Source organism: Dipodomys ordii, unplaced genomic scaffold (genome assembly GCF_000151885.1).
Source record: "Dipodomys ordii isolate 6190 unplaced genomic scaffold, Dord_2.0 Scaffold89, whole genome shotgun sequence".
NCBI lineage: Eukaryota > Metazoa > Chordata > Mammalia > Rodentia > Heteromyidae > Dipodomys > Dipodomys ordii.
Genome location: NW_012267305.1, coordinates 8,956,725 through 8,974,030, shown reverse-complemented (window position 1 = coordinate 8,974,030; position 17,306 = coordinate 8,956,725). Strand labels below are relative to the sequence as shown.

The 17,306-nt window shown below is 39.0% G+C and overlaps 1 protein-coding gene and 1 pseudogene across 4 annotated transcripts in view; one reads left to right on the top strand and one right to left on the bottom strand.

Moving 5' to 3' along the window:
* Positions 1 to 17,306, bottom strand: part of Atp11c (ATPase, class VI, type 11C) — a 149,480-nt gene that overhangs the window by 110,303 nt on the left and 21,871 nt on the right. The window lies entirely within an intron of this gene.
* The window catches only part of LOC105992828, a 12,387-nt pseudogene continuing 11,877 nt past the window's right edge, over positions 16,797 to 17,306 (top strand).

Sequence of the window (17,306 nt, the reverse complement as noted above, 5' to 3'; positions counted from 1 at the left end):
AATTAGGGGAAAAAGGGAAGAGGAGTTATTGCTTAATGTGTACAGTTTATTTTGCAAAATGGAAACAGTTCTAGATAGGGAGGTACTTAATTCTGCAGAATCATATAATTAAAAATGCTTGAGCTGGACACTAATAGCTATCTAATACATGTAATCTTAGCTACTCATCAGGGTGAGATCACATTCCGAAGCTAGCCCAGAAAGAGAATTTATGAAACACTTATCTCTACCAAAAAGTCAGAAGTAGTGTTGTGGCTCAAGTGGTACAGCATCAGTCTTGAGGGAAAAAAACACCCTAAGGGATAGCACCTAGGACCTAAGTTTAAGCCCCAATATTGACATACAAAACACAACAAAACAAAAAGCTGATGAATGTTTCAATAGAAGGATATCACTGTGAGTTTGAGAACTGAAGAGAGAAAATCAGTTGGTTTCTCCTCCAAATGATTATGTATAATTGACTTTAGAGAAAAATCACTATCACTAGAAAGGCCCTCCCAACCTGGCTGATACTTTTCAACTGTCCTTTACAAACAAAGTAAACGAATGTGGCACAAAACAGTTCAAATCCTAATATAGCGAATTCTTTTAGAATAGAAAGTCTCACATTGCAAGTCACACCCATATGTATCCTGAGCTAGACAGCAGGGATAATGATAGTGCCTACTTCAAATAACTTCTAAGAAGACCCCAGGAGGGAAGTGTATATACATTGTTTGAAAATCAACATCTGGCACTTGCTAGGGGAACAAAAAATTAACTCCTGTTACTGCCGTTGTTAAGTTTCAAGAAATAATTACATGGAATAAGCTTTTACACAAATATTTTAGATAAACCTTGGCAATTTGTAGCATTGGAAATGTTGACTTTAAAACCAAAATGTAACATGGAGCTGGTAGCTCACGCTTGTGCTCCTACTTAGAAGGCTGAGATCTGAAGATCACAGTTTGAAAGTAGTAGAGTACTAACTAGCCTTGAGATAAAGAAGCTCAGGGACAGCTCCCAGGCCCTGAGTTCAAGCCTCAGGACCAGCACCAAAAAAGAGAGAGAATTACTTTAAATAAACAAGAAAGGCTAGCACGTGAGCAGTGCCATATCTATGCTTCACAGTTCCAAGGGTCTAAAGAAAGATTACAGCTTCTACCCAGCAAGAGCTAACATACTAATTTAGAAAACTGAACCAACACTGTTATACCATTTACACATATGTAAGAGCAGACATCATCACCAAGCCCACCTACTATGGCCATCAATGTTCTCCAAATGTCTAAGGCTCCACAGCTGCTAGATTAAATTCAATTCCCTGGAGTCCCTGTCTAGGTTTTTCTCCCATTGGTCTGCATATCATCCACTGGGTGATATGTATCCTGTTGTTATTCTACTTAACTGTTTCTTTCATTGTTACTAGTTTAATTTTGTCTTAGCACTTCAAAAGGAAATTAACAAAGAAAATGAACATTATTGACCAATATCTTTTTAAAGATACAGCTTAGAAACTTGGTGGGCACAAGATTCATCAGTTGAAGTTATAACAACCCTTAAGATAGCAATCATGATCTATGTGATTGAAGAGACATGACAAGAGCAACCTTCCTTTCTATGGCTCACCAAACTGCCAGCGATTTACCACAGATATATACACCTAATGTTGGTAGAGCTGTACAGGGCCTTCCACAGAAACAATTTAGAGAAGGAATTAGTATGCTAAAAACGGGCTAGAGTCCAGTGATATAATGAATAGTACACTTCCACCAGGCACTTTCAAAAGACTACTGTACTGTCTTTCAAAAGACTACTGAAAGCCAGTGTCTTTCTTAGTAATAAGTAATAGACCGGTACTTTCAGAAAACAGAGGTATTACTTTTATAGTTAAGACTGTCTAAAAACTGGAATCTTTTTTTTTTTTTTGGGTCGGTCATAGGGCTTGAACTCTGAGCCTGAGCGCTGTCCTTCAACTCTTCAGCTCAAGGCAAGCACTCTACCACTTGAGCTACAATGCCACTTCCAGTTTTCTGGTGGTTTTTATTAGAGATAAGAATTTCACGGACGTTCCTGCCCAAGCTGGCTTTGAACCATGATCCTCAGATCTCAGCCTCCTGAGCAGCTAGGATTACAGGCCCTAAAAATTAGAATCTTAGCTCTACGTATTTTTAGTTTTATGACTTTGTTCACTTTCTAAAGTTCACTTTTTTACCTGCAAAGTTAATATAGTAAGGAATTCAGGTAAGAAGTCAGTAAATAATACTCAGAAAAGACATCACAGTGTGCAGTACTCAATAATGTTAGATATTATTATGGGAATAATAAAAACAGGGCACTGGTATCCAGAAAAGTCCACAAGGGCCTGTTTAGCAATAATATGATTGAAATAGCAAGCATTTACAAAGAATAAAATTGTAAACACAAACAGAGGCAATATGGTTTATTGATAGAAAATAAAAATTAACACTCATTTGCTTTGTGTGAAGTAGAAATATTTTAAATGAAAAACAAGCTTGATCATATGTTTAAATATGAGGTTTTGGTACCAATCTTAAAAATTTAGATATTTTAAATAGGTTTAAAGATGGATTACATAGACTGGATAACTCACCAAAGATTTGAGTACCTACTTTAGGTCAAAGAATTTATTACATACAATGAAATATTAAAAAAGTGTCAGAAGCATGTAAAAATGCTATGGTGAACACAGAGCACAGTGATCAGGCTCCAGCTATCTGAGGAAACTGAGATGGGGACAAAACATAAAAGTGACATTTGATCATCCTTTTACACCTTTTATGCGCCTTCCCTTACCCTCCCAAATACAAACACACAAGACAAAAGGAAAAGAAAACAAACAGGGGCTGGAAAGGTATCTCTATGGTAGAGTGCTTGCCTTGCATGCTTGAGGCCCTTGGGTTCAATTCCTCAGCACCACATAATCAGGAAAAGCCGGAAATGGCACTGTGGCTCAAGTGGTAGAGCACTGGCCTTGAGCTGAAGAGCTGAGGGACAGCACCCAGGCCCAGAGCTCAGGCCCCACAACCAACCCCCCCCCAAAAAAGGAAAACAGCAACAATGGCAACTAAGAAATGTCTCTACTTTCCCTGTAACAAATACAACATTATGTAGAAAATGAACTGTATATCTTATGGGTGGGGAGGAAAGTGACAGAAGGGGAGAGATGGTTCAAAATGAATTGTACTTCTTTGTTGCTTTGTATGTCCCTCCCCCACAGTATAACCCCTGCTTTCACTGTATTTGATGTCAGTATAATTTGTGGAGGGGAAGGGGAAAAACAAATCATTTAAATAAGGATACAGGTGGACTCGTTGCAACAACGAGAAGTACAAGTAGTTATGTCGAAAACGAACTTTACAACTTTGGTAGGGGGTGGCGGGGAGGATTGGGTGGGGGGCCAGGGGGAGGATGGGAAGGGATGGGAAGGGGAAACAAAGGAGGAGGCTACAATGCTTGATGAGAAATGTACTCATTGTCTTGCCCATGTAATAGTAACCCCTCTGTACAGTATGTTCACAATAAAAAATAAATTTTAAAAAAAGAACAAAAAGAAAAAAAATGAATTGTACTCATTACCTGATTCATGTAACATCTCAACTCTACAATAACAATTTTTTAAAGATATTGAATTGACCTATGATTTCACTAGGGAATAGGAGGAATGACAACTCCCAAAAAGAAAACACATCAGAAGCCAATGCCTGTAATCCGACCTATTCAGTAGGCTGAGATTGAAGGATCAAGATTCAAAGGCAGCCCAGGCAGAATAGTCCTCAAGACTCAATCTCCAACTAACTTGCAAAAGGTAAGGCTAGAGGAATGGCTCATAGTAGAGTGCCAGTCATGAGCAAGGAAACCAAGTGAAAGCATAGAGCTGAATTCAAATCTCAGCGTCACCAAAAACTACAACCAAAAAGCAGCATTTCATTTTCTGGGTGCTAGCAGTTCAGGAGGCTGAGCTCCAGAGGATCATGGTTCAAAGCCAACCATGGCAAAAAAAATGTCTATGAGACTTCAATTCTAAAACAATCAGCAAAAAGCAAGGTTGGAGGTATGCTCAAGTGGTATATTGCCAACTGAGGCAAAGCCTTGAATTCAAAGCCTAGTACTTTTAAAAAAATTAAAGCTTAAAGGGCTAGGCAGCCAGGCACTAGAGGCTCACATTTATAATCTTAGCTACTCAGAAGGCTGAGATCTGAGGATCTCAGTTCAAAAGCCAGCCCGGGCAGGAAAGTCAGTGAGACTGTCCTCTCCAATTAACCACCAGAAAACCGGAAGTGGCACTGTGGCTCAACTGGTAGAGTGCTAGCCTTGAGCTGAAGAGCTCAGGGACAGTGCCCAGGTCCAGAGTTCAAGCCCCACAACCACAAAAAAAAGAGCTAGGCATGGTGGTAAATGCCAGTAATCCTAGCTACACAGTCCAAGGCTAGCTTGGACAAAAGTGAAAGGCTCTATCTGAAGAACAAACCTTTTAAAGAGGCTGAGAGCTGGTGGCCCATGCTGGTAATCCTAACTACTCAGAAGGCTAAGGTTTGAGGATTGCAGTCTGAAGCCAGCCCAAGCAGGAAAGTTAGTAAAACATCTACCATTAACTATCAAAAAGCCAGAAATGAGGTTGTGTCTGTGGCTCAAAGTGGTACAGTCTTGAGAATGAAACAACAGGGACAATGCCTGGCCAGCAAAAACAGGAGGATAAGGGAGGGGATGGGAGGAGAGGGTAGGAAAGGGGTGGGGATTACAGTGTGCTTCAAGTGGCAGAGTGCTTAGAACAAGGCCCTGAGTCCAAACCCAAGTCAGTCTCTCTTTTTTTTTTCTCTCTCTCCCTCCCCCCTCTCTCTTATATATACACACACACACACACACACACACACACACACACACATCTAAAAAAAAGTAATAAAGAAAAAGACAAAAAACATCATGATGTGGGAAAGAAAGAGATGTGTATAGATACACAAAAGGTTCTATGGAGAAAATCATATTTGTAGCAAAAGCAGGAAAATACCCCCATGTCAACCATTCTGCTAAAAAGGAAAAGGTTATGGAAGGCCAAAGCTTTTAGGTCAAACAGTTGCTTGACCTTATCATTAAAAACAAAAAACAAGAGAAAGGGTTGTATCATATACTCAATTTTCACACTTAGGATTCTCTAAGTTATGCATGTGAAATTTTAAGAATTACAACAAATCAGGTGAGAGAGATAAGTCAATGAGAAAGGGAAGCAAAGTTAGAAGCAAAGGAAGAAGTTAAAGCAAAGTAGAGGGGCAAGTAGTTTTGCTTATCTACAAACCATGAATGATGTCCTTACCTCAGAGATGAGGCAGGTATCAGCAACTATGTGTTAAAGGTTATTAGATGGTCCACGGCAGGCAAATCAATTAGCTTTGATAATACTCAACAATAAAACCACTTATTGAGAAGTCTATGATAGGCACAATCAAATTATTCAGCATGTATTTCTCACACTGAATCCCCACAGAGAGCCTGAGAGAGATGTGCTTATTCACCCGCACATTACAACAGAGAAACTTGCTTCTCTTCAGGTGATAAATATAAGGAAACAAGACATGAAGGGCACAGTACAGAACAGATTCAGGTTCGGACAACAGGAATACCATCCATCTTACTGTGGTCCAACTTCACCAGAGTAGAACATTTCATGGTGATCAGGGATCAAATCCATAGTTGCGGATAAAGACAAGGTTTTTTATTCAGGCCTTATCTGTAGCATGTTTACCTTCTGTGCCATGTGACACTGGTAGGGAGCTGGAATTAATGCCAAGATTTGGGATCCTGGTCAGAAGCTTTTTTTTTTTTTTTCCTTTCCATCAAAGGAAAATGTTGAAGGGATGACACAGATCAAGATGCATTGCATACATAAACTACTTTATTAACTGGCAAACAACAATTCAGTACATATCTTAAAAAATTAGGAGGTAGGGGGCTAGGAAGGTAGCTCAGTGGTAGAGCGCTTGCCTTGCATGCATGACGCCTTGGGTTCGATTCCTCAGCACCACATAAGCAAAAACAAAAAAGCCAGAAGTGGCGCTGTGGCTCAAGTGGTAGAGTGCTAGCCTTGAGCTGAAGAGCTGAGGGACAGCGCCCAGGCCCAGAGTTCAAGTCCCATGACCAACAAAAAAAAAAAAAACTTTAAAAAAAATTTGGAGGTGGGCAAGAATGTTGAAAGGGGTGAAACCAATCAAGATGTGTTGTATTTATAAACTGCTTTGTCGAATGCAACTCCTTTCTACAGCTACTTAAAGATAATAAAAATATTCAATAAAATATACCAAAAATATGGCTAACACCCAGCAGAGTCAATAAATATCAAGATGAATGGGCTTTCACTAATTTAAACATTACAAACTGGCTTGTCAAAATTGGTCAGATTCCATTACAGAATAACAGTTCAGGTTCAGCTTCACTGAATACCAAATACATATGAACCATTAGCTGACTCTCTGAATCTCTGCTCTATGGAAATTTCTATTCTGGTAGTAGTAGTAGTATGAGATGTGATCTTTATCACACATTTCCTGGCAAGAACAAAATTCCATTTCCTCTCAGGAAAGAAGTCTCTCAGCAAATACTCAAACAACATTCTCAACTAAGGTCTCAAACATGACCCATATTCAACTACTAGTATGATACTCCTTGCCCCCCACTATTTTGCATCACAATATACTTTCCTTAAATTGACAGCTTTTTATTAACTATATACTTATTGGGGCAAAAAAATTTTGTGACAGTACTGGAGCTTGAACTCAGGACCAGGTTGCTTTCCTTTAGCTTTTTTCACACAAGCCTCTAGCACTTGAACCACACCTCCACTTCCAAATATATAATTACCTAAATGGAGATTAAGAAAAGATGTCTTTTAAATTACACAGTGAACCTTCTTCATCTAGTTCATTTGGTCCCAACTATGTAGCTCCTGGATCTGCCTATGTCCTACCAATGCATTTGTTCAACAAATATTTCCTGAGTATCAGATGTTTGGTCCTGCAATAGGTGGTAGGGTTATAAAGCAAGTAAATGTACTAAAAGTTTTCTAGGAAAGATAAGGAACAATAATCACTGTAGGCTTTATTGTCATCAGGAACATTCTGAGACTTTCCTTCACAAAGGGAAAATAAGACCCATCCTCAGCTGGACATCTGTGGTTCATACCTGTAATCCTAACTACTCAGGAGGCCGAGATCTGAAGGATCATAATTTGAAGCCAGCCTGGACAGAAAACAAACATTTCTCCTGTCTAGCATTTTTGATTGTTGATTGGAAATGGAGTCTCACGGATTTTTTTCTGCTCAGGTTGGCTTTGATTTCAGGTGTGAGCCTGAAGTCAAAGAGGTACCCAACTCAGATTGGCAATTTCTTATAAACACAGTCTTTCAAAAGCCAGTCATCCTACTTCTATGTATTTACCTAAGTAAAAAGATATAGGCTTCTACACAAAGACCTATACAAATGTTCACACTGATCTTATATATACTGAATACAATTTAATGCCTACCAACTGGTAAATGGACACATTGTAGTACATTTATAGTTGGTCTCTACAAAGCAAATAAGGCAGCAAATTGGATAAATGGGATGACACAGATAATTCTTAGAAGCATTATGTTAAGTAAAATAAACCAGACTCAAAAGACACACATTTTGATCCCACCAATATGAAATTCTAGAAATGTCAAAATCATAAGGAAAGAAATAAAATATAAACTAAACCATAACAATTATGAAATATTGTGTTTAATCTCAGAAATGACTAACTATTTTAGGCAGAAATCTATAATCAAAACCAAGTATCCATGATTAAAGGACAACAAGACATGCATGGGGGCACAAAGGTCATCAAAATTTTGTCTCACTTTTAGTTAATATGATTGTGTAAAAGAAGTTTTTGGTAAGAAGGCGACAAATGTGAAATCTAGAACCAAAGTACTTTTATTGGGTAAGATAATAAATAGCCACTATCTGTCCTTACTAATTTCTTAATTTTGTAGATGACTCATTCAAAGAACTGCTAAATGATAGAAGAACCTATTCAAGTATTAACTCTCCTCACTTTACAAGTGTTCTCATTGAAGAGTATGGAAGAAGCACTTTGTGTATTTTCTTTCTCTTGATCAGAGTTCTGAAGAGACACAGTAGACATTAGTTTTAGCATCAGAGGCATCAGAGGGGAGGAAGTAAAGAGTTGTCCAAAATCCCAAAGGATCTTTCTTTCTGCTTAGCAGTATATTCAGTGACAGCTGCAGGCAGATCTTCAGGAATGGATAAACTAGTATGCACGATCCTGGGTTTGCAGGAATAATAGAAGTCACTTAACTAGCAATCATTTTGAGAGCCCCAAGAAAAACATAACTACAAAATAAGACTATAGATGGGCTGAGGGCATGGCTCAAGGTTCTGAGGTACTAATGAAACTTTGGGAGAAAATGTGCTCAGAGGTAGACCTAAAAGCAATGCCTAGAAGAAAGCTCAAGCACACAAGAACGCACAATTAGAAGATAGGCAACAAAAAGTAGGGTCTCAGAGAGATGAGTAGTGGCTCAGACAGGTGAGCAGTGTACATGAGGATACACAGCAATACGAAAGCAGATAAAACAATAAAGTTGTAAATGCAAGTAGTTGCTGGACATCACCATTATCTGGATTGGGCATCAAAGACTCAACCACAGACATGGTCTTGGCATTGCTCAAATTCTAAGAGGTACTGCTGTACCCAGGCTAAAACTTCACAAGGCAGAACTAGTGTCTGGCACAAAAATGCAAGGCTTAGTTAGTCATAGTCACAAGGAGCTAGTGAAGAGCAAAGCCACAAAAACATGAGCACAAAGTAAGAATGACACAAGGAAACATGCTGAACAGCTAAGTTGAAAGCTCAAGGTTCTCAAAGTCATTTTCAACTCAAGACAGGCTGGGGTCCAAAGCTTCATTCAAGGCTGACCTGGCCCAGCTCTTTGCACTGGAAAGCAATGTAAACAAGAAAATCAGCGGGCCCTCATAGCCCTTCCACCATCAGACAGAATGAAGCAAGCCCGTGAATAGAACAGAGTTGCCCAAAAATATGAATGAGAGGCAAAAAGAATGAGGGAAGTAGAACAAAATCCAAGATACAGAGATTTCTGCTTTTTAACACTTTTGTAATCCAGAATACATACTTTAGAAAGCTTTATAGACATTACCCCAAAATTGATATATTTCTATATTTGTGGCACATCTAGAAAAACTAATTTGACATCAAGTCAAGATCATGCCCCTCAACTACATATAATTTATAGGAAAATCAGATGTCTTTTACTATTTTTACGACATATATCTTACTGTGAACACAACATTAATTGCAAGGGTGGCTTGTACTTTAAAAGTTTTAAAGGGGGGCTGGGAAGGTGGCTCAGTGCTAGAGCGCTTGCCTTGCATGCCTGAGGCCCTGGGTTCAATTCCTCAGCACCACATAAGCAAAAAGAAAACAGCCAGAAGTGGCGCTGTCGCTCAAGTGGTAGAGCACTAGCCTTGAGCTGAAGAGCTGAGGGACAGTGCCCAGGCCCAGAGTTCAGGCCCCATGACTGGACCCCCCAAAAAATAAATAAATAAATAAATAAAATAAAAGTCTTAAAGGGGGGACTGGGAAGGTGGTTCCGTGGTAGAGTGCTTGCCTTGCATGTAGGAGGCCCTGGGTTCAGTTCCTCAGCACCGCCTAAGCAGAAAAAGCCAGAAATGGTACTGTGGCTCAAGTGGTAGAGCGCTAGCTTTGAGCTGAAAGCTGAGAGACAGCTCCCAGGCCCAGAGTTCAGGCCCCACAACCGACCCAAAAGAAAAAAAAAAGTCTTAAAGGGTTTAGGCAGTGCTCTGGTTTATATATAACTCTTACTGCAGCATAAAAATCTGAAGACCACTGAGGAAACAAAATACAATAAAGTTACACAACAAACCAGTGGCAGAGCTAGCAAAGAAACCCAGATGGCCTCTACTCCTTTCATTGTAGCAGCACTAAATCTGGCAGAGATTCTTATAATTGGGAAGTAAAAACCAGCTAAATGCATTCACTCATATTTCTGACTTCTTCACACTGAGCTCATACATAGTACAACAGAAAATCTCTTTCCATCTGCACACACAATCTTTTTTTTTCCCCTTGGGTCTGGTCGTGGGGCCTAAACTCTGGGCTTGGGCGCTGTCCCTCAGCTCTTCAGCTCAAGGCTAGCACTCTACCACTTTGAGCCACAACGCCACTTCCGGCTTTTTTCTTTCTGCTTATGTGGTGCTGAGGAATCAAACCCAGGGCCTCAGGCATGCAAGGCAAGCACTCTACCACTGAGCCACCTTCCCAGCCCATGCACACACAATCTTTGATAGATGATGGAATGGAACTTTGCTAAGTAGGTTAAGCAAATTGATACCCAATTCCAAAGCAAAAAAGGCCTCAAGCAAGGCCATCTGATTTTGCTGTTGTGGAGAATTAATCAAATTCATCATAAAGGTTCATCTGCTATGTGGCCAATTTATTCTTTTGGGTCAAAAACTCCTTAATGGAAATGAGCGTTGGTGGCTCAAGCCTGTAGTCCCAGCTACTCAGGAGGATGAGATGGGAGGATTGTAGTTTGAAGCCAGCCCAGGCAGGAAAGTTCACAAGACATCAATTAACCACCAAAAAGCTGGAAGTGGAGCTGTGACTCAAGTGGTAGAGTGCTAGCCTTGAGCAAAAAAGCTCAGGGACAGTAACAAGGTCCTAAATTCAAGCCCCAGAACTGACCAAAAATAAAATCCTAAAAACAAAAACAAAAAGCCTCCCTAAAAAAATAAATCAACATAAAACATGCTTGTGAAGTTTTTTTCCTAGTACTTCCTGAGATTCATCTGTTTCTGTGCCTAGTATTTGAGAAAATGTAAATAAGCAGAAGGTTGTTCAAACCCTAGAATCTATAAAAATCCTTTGTATTTGCAGCATATTAAAAATAGGAAGAACCCAGCTCTGGTGGCTCACACCTGTAATCCAAGCCATTCAGGAGGCTGAGATCTGAGGATCACAGTTCAAAGCCAACCCAGACAGGAAAGTCCACGAGATCCTTATCTCCAATCAACCACCAGAAAAAACCAGAAGTGGCATTGTGGCTCAAGTGGTAGAGCATTAGCCTTGAGCTGAAGAGCTGAGGGACAGTGCCCAGGCCCAGAGTTCAAGCCCCACAACCAAGAAAAATAAATAAAAATAAAAATAGGAAGATATGGGCTGTGGCTCAAGTGGTAGAATGGATGGGTATGCCGCAAGTGGTGGAGTGCTTGTCTAGCAAGCACAAAGCTCTAAGTTCAAACCACAGTACCACAAAAAGGGAAGACAGACTAGGTCTCTTTTAGGGAAATAACATATTCACAAGAAAGCATAGAAAATAAAGAGAAGGCTGGGGATGTAGGTCAGTGATGGAACAGTTGTCCAGCATTTACAGGGCCCTGTCTTGGATCCCTGGCATTGCAGAAAACAAAAACAAAAAAGTAGAGAATGTGAGTCATTAATCACAAATAACTGAACTGTTAGAATATCTGAAAATGTTATTAATAACGCTCATTTACAATAAACAGAATTTTATTTAACTCACAATAAATTTTGTTGAATAAATAAATGACACAAAATATCTCTGTCCCAGAACAATAAACAAGAAAATCAGTACAATTCTCTATTTTAAAAAAGAATATGTTTCTTGGGCTGGGAAGATGGCTAAGTGGTAGAATGCTTGCCTTGCATGCAGGAGGCCCTGGGTTCGATTCCTCAGCACCACATAAGCAGAAAAGGCCGGAAGTGGCACTGTGACTCAAGTGGTAGAGTGGCTAGCCTTGAGTTGAAGAGCTGAAGGACAGTGCCCAGGCCCAGAGTTCTGGCCCAAGAGCGACAAAAAAAAAAAAATGCCTTTATAGGGAGAAAGGTGACAAACACTACTTTAGAGAGGTACTGATCTTAATCTAATCAGTGTCAAGTCAAAATGGTACTATGCACTATAGATATGATGTGTGAAAATGACTCTTCACCTCTGGTCTCCTCGAACCTCTACCCCCTTCCCCCCGAAAAAAACTCACAAGAAAAATATCAGACATCCTAATTGAGGTAAATTCTTCCAAACACCTAACCAGTACTCCTTACAAACATCAATATCACCATATCCAAGGATAACCAAACAAAAGAATATTAAAGACTAAGGAAAGTCCATGAGACTCTTATCTCCAATAAACCACCAGAAAATATAAAGTGGCACTGTGGCTCAAGTGATAGAGAGCTCGCCTTAAGCTGAAAAGCTGAGGGACAGCACCCAGACCCAGAGTTCAAGCCCCACAACTGACTAACATACATACATATATACATACATACATACTAAGGAAACCTAAAGTATAAAGCTCAGTTGATATTGTATTAATATGGATTCCTTAATCATGACAATATGCCCTAATAACATAGTAAGATGATAATAAAGGAAACTAGATATATTGTATATAATGAGAATACTAAGTACCATCTTTGCAAATTTCCTAAATTTGAAACTATGTTCTACTAAGTTTATTAATAAAAGTTGAAAATAAATTTTAAATGAATACACTCTTCCACAAGGGAAACACATACATGAGCTACTGAAGAGCTACTCTGAAAAGCAACAATGTAAACCTAATCGTTCCACTCCCAGCTTTTTAGTAAATTTCTTAAAATTGAGGAGTCTCCTTAGATATCCTTAGCCATACTTTATATTAAGTTTATATGGAAAAAATACATATCTGCTTTTTATGATAGATGTATTATCTCCAATTATTTAAAATACTTCTAAACAAGGTGAAGTATGTTGTTCACTATTTTATCTACTGTATCAAACTGAAATTCAAAATGAATTAATATACTAAAGTCAACTTTGGTGAAATGTTGTTTACTTCCTGTGTTGCCTTTCCTTTTGGAACCGACTTTCTGGTAAGGGCTTTCAGTGCATATTAGGAGCCAAAAGCATGAATTATGGATGGGGGGAGGAAAGAGTAAGTGGGCTACTGGATATATGTCCCTATGGCACTCACCCTGGCCATTAGTCCTTAAATATTGTCACTTGTGTGAATTCTTTCTCCTTCATCTTTTAACATTTTTCAAAATGATGATTTCTAGGAATGCAGTTACTTTATAATACAGGCAATATATTATTTGGTTCAAAGCAGCCTACAGCAATATTCTCTTCAAAGCTCTCAGTTCTTAAAGATAACAGAATCTGGAAAAGATCCATATCAAGTTGTTGTCTCTTCTGATCAATAGAACTGTCACAGCTATGAAATATTAAGACAAGAATTAGCAAAGCAAGCAAATATTTAGAGCTACATCTACCTTGGCAAAAGAAACACAGTAGAGAGGCTCAAACACATTAAAAATCATTTTAGAAAGTGAGTTCTTGCCAACCGAAACAATCCTGGGCCACTGGACCATTCTATCTACACAAATATTTCCATAGAAGTTTTAGCTACCAGACAATTACAACTCAGGAGACAGAGACAAACAGAAGGCTATAGAGGCTGGGGGGGGCCCGCAGGGGGGTGAGCAATGCTAGACATAGGAGCATTTGCAAAAACATTAGGGTCCCCTTTTGTGTTCCAGAATAATCATTCACTAAAATACTCATTTTCATTTCAAATCTTTTTATCAACAGAACATACTTCACAATTTAAACATTTGAAACAAACATGTTAACTGTACATACTTGCCTCCTATCTAAATCAAAACGTAAAAGCAAAACTGAAAATTGAAAAGCAATGAAGAAATTCTCCCTCAGCAAGAAAGATGTTTTTGGAGCCTGCTGTTTAGAAAACAATCTCTTGGGCTATGCTTAGTTACTTGTTTCCAAAGAATATAGTATGAAAAAAGAAAAAACTATTTTTACAATGGAGAAACCTTCAAACAGGTAATTAGGTCAACAGTGGTTAAGCCATTCTTGTGATATGCACCCTTGATATGATGTAATATAAATGGCCTTTTTCCTCTCTAGCCTTCCTCTCAAAACCCAATAACCTCTTAATTCTGAAAAGTACATAAATTGCAACTTAGTATAATTCTACAATATGTCCATACACTTCTCACAGCTGTCAAAATCACCAAAATAAAGTCTGAGAAACTGTGACAAAAGAAGCAAAGGAGACATGGTGCCTAAATATAATGTGGTATCCTGGATGAGGTCCTGATACGACAGGAAAACAGAGGAAGTTAAATCAACATGGACTTTATATTAAAAAAAATCAACACTGGTTCACTTAGTGTGACACATGTATATCACTTGTACAAAATTGTTGGTAATATGGAAAATGGTTGTTTTCTGTAAATCTAAAATATTTTAATTTTTTAACATTTAATATCTTTTCTTGGTTATCTCCCTTCCCCATTCTAGTCCTACGTTTCTAATCAAGTAGTAAGAAATCAACGAATGATTCTTGGATACCTGTTGTATGAAAAAGAAACATAATTGATTTTCTATGGGTAATCCAACAGTATCCAGGTTAAAAAAAAGTTTTTGTCAAAATAGTGCCTCTGAGTCAAAGATGAAGCAAATACAGAGTCAATTAAAAACAAAACCAAAAACCAAAAACCAGGGTATGTGACCATTAACAGTACAGCCAACACATCAGCAATAACAGCTTCATCTGGTACTTCTACACAGCCAAGAATATATAAACATGCAAACTCTGTGAATGTTTTACTTCTTAAGATATAAAGCCAGGGGCTGGGAAGGTGGTCAGTGGTAGAGCGCTTGTCTTGCATGTATGAGATCCTGGGTTCAATTCCTCAGCACCACATAAGCAAAAAGAAAAAAAAAAGCCAGAAGTGGTGCTGTGGCTGAAGTGGTAGAGTGCTAGCCTTGAACTGAAGAGCTGAGGGACAGTGCCCAGGTTCAGAGCTCAGGCCCCATGACCAGCAAAAATAAAAAAAATAATAATAAATTTTTTAAAAAAGGCAAGTCGTTGTCGAAAAACGAACTTTACAAATTTGGGAAGGGGAAACAAAGCAGGAGGCTACAATGCTTGATAAGAAATGTGCTCATTATCTTACCCACATAATTGTAACCCCTCTGTACAGTATTTTCACAATAAAAATATATTTTAAAAATTTAATTAATTAATTAAAAAAGGCCTAAGGGTTTGGGTTTGAGCCTCAGGACTGAAAAAAAAAATTTTTTTAAAGATATAAAGCCAGAAACTATACTATCCTAAGTTGTAAGAAAAAAATTATTTTGTCTTTGAATAAGAAACCATTTTGTTTGTGTGCAGGTCTTGGGGCTTGAACTCAAGGCCTGTACACTTGTCCTGGAGTTTTTCCACTCAAGATTAATGCTCTAACAATTAAGCCAAATACTGAGAATTGTATTTTCAATAGATCCTGGGTGTACAATTTTGGTCTTCTGTAAACATTGCAACAATAAGTGGTCTAATGTAAGGACCTAAATAAAATCCCAAACCAGATTTACAAGGCAACAAAGTATTTTTGAGCATTAATTCCAGTGCCTCATTTAGCGAATAAAAACATACATGCCCATTTAGATCCTGCTGTAGAGAAGGCAACTAAGATCTTGTTCCATGATTTGATTTATTATAAATTATAACTGCAGAAAGAACTACATTAAGAGAAGAACAAGCTGTTATGAGACCTCATGAGATTGGGTGGTCAAGGGTAAGCGGAGGAAAGACTTTCTTAACCAAATGCTCTTTGAGTATAGTTCAGAAGTAGTAGAATAGTCTCCAGCGAGTATTCCATATAGTGGGAACAACAAGTACCGTGCGAACAGCATGCAGTAACTGCAGAGTGGAGCCTTGAGGGAGGTCAGCATGACTGCAGTCTATGAGGTCAGAAGTACTACATAGGCAGGCAGGGTTTATCAGGCAGTCAGGAGTTTGAATCTTACTCTCTAAGTGTGAAGGGACCCACTAAGGATTTTTAGTATGACTTAAGAAGAATCATTAAAACACACACACACACACACACACACACACACACACACACACACACACACACACAATCATCCCAGCCAGGCTCCAGTGGCTCACGCCTGTAATCCTAGCTACTCTGAGGATCATGGTTCAAAGCCAGCCCAAGCAGGAAAGTCCATGAGAATCTTATCTCCAATGAACCACCAGAAAACCAAAAGTGGTGCTGTGGCTCAAAGTGGTAAAGTGCTAGCCTTGAGCAAAAGGAACCCAGGGACAGTGCCCAGGCCCAGAGTTCAAGCACCAGGAATGGCAAAAAAAAAAAAAGAATTATCCAAAATAATTCATAGTAATGGATTATGATTGGATAGTAAATATATGCAGGAGATACAATCTTTGGAGTTTGGTAATTTGGTAAGAAAAAAAAATATTCAAAGCTAACTTCCAGGGTTCTATAAAATGCTGTCAAGTAATGCTTTCATAGTCTGACTTAAAATTTACCCTGAGATAACATGAAGAAAAAGAAAAAGAACTTTATTTGTGCCTGGGAAAAGACTAGGCTTAGAGAAAAAAAGAAACTTAAAATAGCAGGGTAACATATCAAATACTTCTCTTTTCCAAGAATGGAAAATTCCCTTTGAGAGCATGATATATGAAGCTCAAAGTTAACATATTGTCTTCCTTCACAATTGTGAAAGCAAAGATGACACTCATTTTGGCCCTTTCTCTCTGAACCTTATTTTTCAGCTTTGTAATGGCATTTATCACTTTCTGTCTTGTATTTTCATTATATATAGATCTTACCTTTCTAAACTGTAAGTTCTCTAATAAAACGTAATTATTAGTATAAAAAATGAGCAGTTTGAATCATGGTGTGATGACAGAGTAGGTGTTCGAGGCCTCGCCATGTGTCCAACTAGCCTTTTCTCTGCCTTGCTTGCATGAGCTTCAGCAGAATTCGAGATGGCTGGTGGTAAGGCTGGGAAGGACTCCGGAAAGGCCAAGACAAAGGCAGTTTCCCGCTCGCAGAGAGCCGGCTTACAGTTCCCAGTTGGCAGTGTTCATCAACATCTGAAATCTAGGACAGCCATGGACGTGTCGGAGCGACTGCCGCTGTGTACAGCGCAGCCATCCTGGAGTATCTCATCGCTGAGGTACTTGAATTGGCAGGAAATGCATCAAAAGATTTAAAGGTAGGGCTGGGAAGGTGGCTCAGTGGTTGAGCGCTTGCCTTGCATGCATGAGGCCCTGGGTTTGATTCCTCAGCACCACATATGCAGAAAAAAAAGCTGGAAGTGGTGCTGTGGCTCAAGTGGTAGAGCGCTAGCCTTGAAGTGAAGAGCTGAGGGACAGCGCCCAGGCCCAGAGTTCAGACC